A 9,341-nucleotide genomic window follows, 5' to 3' on the forward strand; every position below is an offset into this window, starting at 1 on the left:
AAACTCTAAACAAAAATTATATCAATTTAAATCCTAAACTTCCGTAGATATATCAATTTTACACCCTTCATTACGTTCTTTCTAGGCAAATATCGTGTGATACATATAATTTTATCAACTAAACTCCTAAACTTTCATAAACAAATCAATTTAGACTCTCATCTAAAACTTCTTTTGAAAAGTGTCCATACATCAAGTTTAATCATCTATTTTATTAATTCAACATCTCGAAAAGTCTACACACGTATAATAATGATGCATCGACAATTTTCAAATGTAATCTTAATAAAGAGTTAAATAATTGATTCACTTATAATAATTTAAAAGATAAATTTTTTTAAAAAAATTATATAATTCTTACAATATTTTTTAAATCAAATCTAAAAAGAGACGATTAATCGGTAAATTTATAAAATTCAAGATTTAAATAGGTATAATTTAAGGGATGTAAAATGAAAATTTCTCAAAAATGGATTATAGACAACATGATTTCACATTTTTCTTGAATAGCTAGCCTCACGCACATATGTATAGATTTAAAAATCTTCCACGTGGTCTGTCATGCATACATTTCCGGAAACCGGTGAGACGTGAGACTGTGAGAGTTGTAATATTTTGGATTTAATTATTCTTCTTTTGGCTTATTCTTCAAAAGAATTTGAGGATTATTCTTTTTAAATAATAATATGGATAATTTGAAATTATCATATATATAAATATATATTTACTAAATCTGTGGATTGATGATGTTTTACTTTATTTGAAAGAGAAAATAATGGTATGAAACAAAATTTAATAATTATTAAGAAAAAAAATTAACGATTATCTATGTATTATCCTTACTATGTTTATTAATATTGAAACATATCATAAATAGTTGATCATATGTATTACTTCCATTGACAATAATGATATGATATTTTCATAATTGACCTTCTAATAAAGTCAAAAATGACATAAATTACATATCTAGTACGTTAGTTCTGAAAGATACGATAAGAATGTTGATTTCATGATATTCAGATGTCACATGCAGAACACGACATCATACTATAATAGAATATGTTTAATCAGATTTCCAGAAGTGACATCAATAAAAATAGAAACTTTAAAATCTAACAACTCAAAGCATTCACACTCTTAAAAGTTAAAATAAATATTCTTAAAAGTAATAAATATTCTTAAAAGTTAAAAAATAAATATATATTTTTTAAACTTTGTATGGTTTGAATATTTATAGCTTTTGTGATATATTCTATTTCTTTTTCTTTTTTTTTTTACAAGTAAGGTTTGGTAGATTTAATGATTTCTCTAAAGGAGTTTAATTATATAGGCTACACAAATTTTGCTTATAATTAAACATCAAATTTAGGTTTTGGTTATTTATTAGTTTGTTTTGGATTTTGGGCTTTGAAAATTGTGTTTGTTTTCTCCTAATCTTTTTACAGTAATTTTCATTTATCCTAAAGAAAAATTTACATTCATAGCCAACTTTGTGTAGCTCACTCTATCATCCAACTATAGTTTGCCAAAATGAACATAGCTTCAACTGGCATAGTGTTTGTATTATTATCCTCAAAGTGAGAGATTCGACTCCCCTGCCCCACATATTGTCAAAAAAAAAAAAACATAGTTTGTCACACGATCAACTCTTCTCATATATACATATATACAAACTTGGATGCATCCCGTGTTGTACTCATTTTTGTAAAACTCACTCGAGTATCAACGTGTGCATGGAGATAAGTATAGTGTTGTGGCTGCACTCAAATATTACTCATATAATTGAATTATTTATTTTCTATGGTGAAGTAAGAATAATAAAAAGGATGTGGTTTAGGATGTATACATTTTTGTATAGTTCATCGGTTTGTGATGTGACAAACTTTTTTTCCCAAAATATATTTTTGATTTTTTTTTTTTTTGTTATGTGATTTTGGAATGATGAAATAGGATAAATGCAATCCATTGAACCTAAATATGACTTTCCATGAAATAAAATATAATGAGCAATACTTGGTGATTAATATTTGGATGTATCCTATTTCTATGCATCTTACTTTCATCACACACAATAAGAATTAAAATATTTAAATAAAGATATAAAAAGAATTTATCACGTAACAAATTATGATAAGATAATTTGGTGGATGCACAAAGATAGATATAGACCCAGATATATCTGAGTAATTTTCATACTGATACAACTTTTCTAATCATATGGTAAACTGTGATTGGACTATTGGGTCAGAAAGATAGGTGGAATGCAGGATGCAGTGGGGTATTTTTCATCTTTAATTACCACTAGTTACTAAAGGACAAAAATGCCCCTAGTAATTCATTTACCAAGAGAATAAAAAAACTTAGAAAAAGAAAAATAAAAATAAAAAGTTTAACCCCAAGGCTTATAAATAAACTCCATTGTTGCACCTTAAAATCAGAGTCCAGAAAGAACAAGAAGAACAAGAAAGACAGAGAGAGCCTCGATGACGAGGAAGAAAGTGAAGTTGGTTTGGATTGCAAGCGATAATGCAAGAAAAGCCAGTTTCAAGAAACGAAGGCTCAGATTGTTAAAGAAAGTAAATGAACTCACCACTCTCTGCGGCGTTTTCTCCTTTGCCGTCGTCAATGGCCCCGACGAGGACCATCCCATCATTTGGCCATCTCTCTCTGTCGCTCAACACCTCTACCATCGCTTTCTCAGCCTTCCGGAAGTCGAACGCCAGAAGAAAATGACGAATCAAGAGACATATTTCAAGGAATGCACCACTAAAGCTCAAGATATGCTAAAGAAACTCATCAAGAAGAATCAAGAACTCGAACTCGATCTTCTGATGCATCAATTGCATCAAGGTCATCATATTTCCCAACTCACCAATGGGGAATTGCTCGCATTGTTCTGGATGGTCGGAGAGAGAATAAGAGACTGGCAAAAACGAATCGAGTATCATCAACAGGTTCATCGTCTTCCTCCTCCTCCTACTGAATTTGTTCCTTCTAACTCTCAACTGCTTGAAATAGGGAGCAATGAGATGGATCTTGTTGATAATGGAAGGAATTTGATGGATCAATGGTTTATTGATATGGTGATGAATTCGAATGATAAAATTGGGGGAAATAGTAGCAATATGGCAGGGGAGTTAGGGTTTGTTCAATCGGAAGTGAATATGGGCGATTTGATGAATAGAGAAAATTTGATGGTGGGAATCAGCGAATTAGGCGGAACGGAAACGATTATTGTTGAAGGAGATGGCAATGAGAACATTTTGTTATCGGAGTGGAATTTTGGGGTAAATGACAATTCTGGAATGTGTGAGATTGAGAAGCTTGTGAACGACATTAATGGCGTTGGTGTTGAGGCTACTGTTAGTCATATGGATTTCAGTCACCAAGCGGGTTTTGGAATCGGTGGTGACGTCAATGGTGGAGACCCTATGGGGAGTCTGTACTTCGATGCCTGCTACTACGGCGACAGTGGTGGTGTAAGGATTGATGTGAATGATGATGTATAGATGTTGCTTCAAGGATTGTTTGAAAGTGAAATAAGCTGCAGCAATGGAAATGGAAATGGAAATGAAATTCAACATGGAAATGGAAATGAGAATCAGAATAATGAAGGTGAAGACGTTGAAGATGATCTTCTTCTGAATTAAGTTCAAAATAATGGAGGAATTTGAGGGTTACTCCAATTTTCTCTCTCTCTATATATAAAAATATTATGATGGTATGAATTATGATCTAGTGTCTAAAGAAAATAGAATAATGTGTTAGTTTCTTATGAGTACTTAAAATCTAGTTCTCTTTTTTAAGTGTGGATTAATTGAAATATTTGAGTAGTCTACTTAAGCATTTTTTAGAGATTAAAAAAAAATATATGATCATCATGGCTAATGATCACTATTTTAGTATTTGTCCAGATAATTCTGTATCAAGTTTGTCTAAGTTAATTGAGTGAAGTTTAAATTGTCTCTTTTTATAAGAATTTAAATATCTGATTTTTCATATATTATTGATATATACTTATTTAGTGAATTCGAAAATTCGATTTTCAATCTCGCGCAATTTTTTTTATAATATTTGGAATGGAAGAATAGAACGGCTTCGAATGCATGAACTAGGTTTATTTTAATAAAATTATAAATGTTATTATTATTATTATTATTATTATTATTATTATTATAACTCCCACAATGGTCTCGCATGCATGCAATTATAGAAGATGGTGAAACGTGAGTACATGAGGGTGGCAATATTTTGGATAATTATTCTCTTTTGGCTTATTCTTGGAATTTAAGGAATATTCTTTTTAAATAATAATGGGTATATTTTTTTTAGCAATAATAATGGGTATTTGAACCATAGAACATATTTGAAATCTTATAAACATATTATTAAAAAATGAGAACGACTGATATTTTAAATTAATCTCATTTTGAGGTATATCTCGTCTTGTTCTGGGAGTAAAGAGAGACAATAATGATACGAAACAAAATTTAGTAATTATTTGAGAATATTTGTTGGTTAGCCATGTGTTATTTTTACTATGTCTATTAATATTAAAATATATTATTAATAATTACAATTATGTATTACGTTTGATTGATAACGAACGATATGGTATTTCAATAATTGAAAATCTAAACAAGTCAAAAATGACGTAACTTACGTATCTAGTACGTTGGTTTTGAATGACATGATAAGATCATTGATTTTGTGGTATTCAAATGACGCGTGCACAACGAGACATCATATTATTATAGAATATGTCAGGTTAGAGTCTTCACATGCGACATCAATAAAAATAGTAACCCTAAAAAGCAACGACTTAAACCATCTAAACTTAAAAACATAAAGGTTGAAAAAACAGTTTTAGTCATTAACTTTTAACGATTTAGGTCGCGTTTAGTAACTATTTGATTTTCTAAAATTAAGCCTATAATATTATTTTTTTTTGTTGCCTTTGTTTTTTACTTTTTACTAATATTTTTAAAAATCAAGCCAAGTTTTGAAAACTAAAAAAAATCATTTTTAATTTTTTTTAATTTGACTAATAATTCAACTCTTTACCTAAGAAATATGCAAACAATTGTAACAAAGAAATTACGAAGAATTAGGCTTAATTTTTAAAAATAAACAATAAAATGGTTACCAAATGAAGTATTAGTCTCTTTTGATTTTAATATATAACAAACACTTATTTTTATATTTTTAATTTTGCAACAATTTAGTCCATATACACTTTCAAATTTTTAACAATTGTACAAGGCAGAGACTACATTATGACAAATGTTAAAATACATATACTAAATTGTTACATAATAAAATTGATGACTAAGACCTCATTTGATAATCATTTAGTTTTTTTAAAAAAAAATTAAGCCTATAGTTCTTCCACCTCTAACTTTTTAATTTGTTATCTACTTTTTACTTGTGTTTTCAAAAATCTTGCTGAATTTTGAAAATTAAAATAATAGTTTTAAAAGCTTGTTTTTCTTTTTAGAACTATGCTAAAAAATCAATTTTTGTACTTGAGAAAGATGCAAATGATTGTAAGAAATTAAGATGAAATATGTTAATTGTCAAAAAACCAAAACCAAAAAACAAAACGATTACCAAATGAGACCTAATTTATTAAAAATAAAAAATATAGAGAGAGAGATGTTGAGGCTTAGTTTGGAGTTGTAGCTTCTAAAATAATTTCTCGTGATTGTAGTTCTAAAAAACAATTGTAAAATGAAGAAAATTAGTAGTATTTGTTCAATTTTAATTTTGAACATGAAAAAGTATGTTAAATTTTTTGGATAAATAATAGTAAATTGTCGTGATGGATAATAATGCCTAAATTAAATAGACCTATTTTCAAAATTTATATTTTATTAAATTATTTAGGAAGCATTTAGGACAAGGGTTATCATCAAAATATAATAACCACCTCTTGCTACAAGAAAACTAATTCAAAACCTCCAATTAACTACAATCATCACTATTTCAAAACCCCCATTTGCTACAGTATTTACTATTTACTACAACTTTTACTATTTTACATTCATCATTTTTTTTATTATTTGCTACAGTATTTACTATTTCCTTCTCAAACTAAAATAGTTTACATCTCAGACACATACTATTATAACCTAAACTAAAATAATCTATACCCAAAGACAAACTATCATAATCCAACTATAACAATCTATAACTATAATAACTAGTTTATTGTCCCAAACGCCTCTTAGATGTTATATCATATATGTTGAAAACTTAAATTTATATATTCTTTGCTCTAAATTTATTCAAAGAAAAAATATAAGATTATTTTTTAAATATAGGAGAAATATGTGCTATTATGTAAAGAAAAAAATGATAGCATTGCACTAACCAATTTAAAATTTTAGGATATAGATATTCACTGCATAAGGAATATACTAAATATACAAAATAAATCTTAATCTATAAATAATAATATTGAAATTTTGCTTAAAAGTTGGTCAGAAACAAATTTTTAAAACGATGAGAACAAATTAGTTTTTGAAGAGTGTCCATGCATAAACAAACCAATTTAGACTCTCAACTAAAACTTCTTTTGAAGAGTGTCCATGCATCAAGTTTAATCATCTATTTTATTAATTCAACATCTCGAAAAGCCTATACACCTATAAGAATAAAATGCATCGACAATTTTCAAATGTAATCTTAATAAAGGGTCTAAATAATTGATTCACTTATAATAATTTAGAAGATAAATTTAAAACGGAATTATATAATTTTTACAATATTTTTCAAACCAAATCTTAAAAAATATGATTAATCGATAAATTTATGAAAGTTCAAGATTTAAATAGGTATAATTTAAAATGAAAATTTCTCCAAAATAGATTAAAGACAACATGATCTCACATGTTTCATGAACAGCCCTGACACACATATGTATAGATTTAAAAATCTTCCACGTGGCCTGTCATGCATGCAATTCCGGAAACTGGTGAGACGTGAAACTGTGAGAGTTGTATTGTAATATTTTGGATTTAATTATTCTTCTTTTGGCTTATTCTTCAAAAGTATTTGAGGAATATTCTTTTTAAATAATATTATGGATAATTTGAAATTATCATATATATAAATATATATATTAAATCTGTAGATTGATGTTGTTTTACTTTATTTGAAAGAGAAAATAATTTAATAATTATTAAGAAAAAATTAATGATTATCTGTATATTATCCTTACAATCTTTATTAATATTGATAAATAGTTGATCATATGTAATACATTCATTGACAATAATGATATGATATTTTAATAATTGACCTTCTAAACAAGTCAAAAATGACGTAAGTTACATATCTAGTGCGTCGGTTTCAAAAGATACGATAAGAACATTGATTTCATGATATTCAAATGTCACATGCAGAACACGACATCATAGAATATGTTTCATTAGATCTCCAGAAGTGACATCGATAAAAATAGTAACCTGAAAAGCTAACAACTCAAAGCATTCACACTCTTAAAAGTTAAAACAAATATTCTTAATCATGAATATTTATGGAAAGTAAAAATTTAGTCTCTTGATCTTTAGTATGTAACAATTTATAGTGTGTTTGGGGCGAAGACTATCCTAAGATTATAATAACTACTAAAGTAAATACTATTTTGTATTCCCCAATTAGTTACAGTCAATATTATTTCTAAACCCTCATTTTCTATAGTATTTACTATTTATTATGGCTTTTACTATTTCACATTCATAGCTTTTTATTCATTGCTACAGTGTTTACTATTTCTTTCACAAATTAAAATAGTTTACACTTCAAACACATACTATTATAAATCAAGCTAATATAATCTATACCCCAAACACAAACTATTATAACTTAACTATAATAACCTAGGACTATAATAATCAACTCTTTGCCCCAAACGCCCCTTAGTCTATACACTTTTAAATACATAACGATTGTTCAAGATACAGATGACATCATTACAAATTTCAAAATACAAGTACTAAATTATTATAAAACAAAAAATATAGAGACAAAATCATGAGGTGTTTTCAAATAAAGGAAAATGAACCAACTTATTTACAAATATAACAACTCGTTACTATCTATCAGTGATAGATCACGAGATTGATGTCCATCGTGATCTGTCGTCCATTGATAGATGTCTATCGCGATCTATCACTGATAGACAGTAATATTTTGTTATACTAAAAATATTTTCAAGAGTTTTACCATTTAAAACAATTACCCTTAAATACATTACCCACTAAAATTTAGCAATTAAATTATTACTTTCATAATATTCACTATCGTTTAATTGAGATAAAATACCTGCCTCGAAATTCACGAAAGGAAAGAAATCATATTACAAATCTCGGTACATTTCATCACTAAAGAAGAGAAGATATTTTAACCTTTGGTACTCATAGCCTTAAAATTATAAAAGATTAATGGCAATAAGAACAAAAGAAAAAGAGAAAAAGAAAATGTAATAATAGATAATAAAAAAATTTAAAAATAATGATAATTTTTTCACATAAAAACAAAGAAAAGAAAAAAGCAATAGTTCAACCAATTGTCTCAAATATCAATGCAAACTTAACCGTAATTCCCATTTCACACCTAATATAATATATAAATATATATTTTTGGCATAATAAATAATAATAAAGTTCATTTTTAGTCAAAATGACAACTCATAATGATATAGTAATATTTAATTTTGGGTTAATTGCTATATAACTACCCCTACTATTCCAGATTTACCTTTTGACAACTCATCTTCATTCACCAATCACAATTCCAATGTTGACTGACAAAAATATGAATTTTTATTTCGAAAATAAATTGTTTAAATTTCTTTCTTTTTTTTTTTTTATAACTTTGTAGGGTTTGAATTTTGTATAGCTTTTGTGATATATTCTATTTATTTTTCTTTTTCTTTTTTTTTTTTTCAAGTAAGGTTTGGTAGATTTCATGATTTGTCTAAAGGAGTTTAATTATATAGGCTACACAAATTTTGCTTATAATTAAACATGAAATTTAGGTTTTGGTTAATAATTAGTTTGTTTTGGATTTTGGGCTTTGAAAATTGTGTTTGTTTTCTTCTAATCTTTTTACAGTACTTTTCATCCATCCTTAAGAAAAATTTGCATCCATAGCCAACTTTGTGTAGCTCACTTTATCGTCTGACTATAATTTGTCAAAATGAACATAGCTTCAACTTGCAAAGTGTTTGTATTATTATCCTCAAAGTGAGAGATTCGACTCCCCTACCCCACATATTGTCAAAAAAAAAAAAAAAAATAGTTTGTCACACGATCAACTCTTCTCATATATAC

Source organism: Benincasa hispida, unplaced genomic scaffold, assembly GCF_027475165.1.
Source record: "Benincasa hispida cultivar pf3 unplaced genomic scaffold, pf3_genome.v1.1 HicScf1272, whole genome shotgun sequence".
Lineage (NCBI taxonomy): Eukaryota > Viridiplantae > Streptophyta > Magnoliopsida > Cucurbitales > Cucurbitaceae > Benincasa > Benincasa hispida.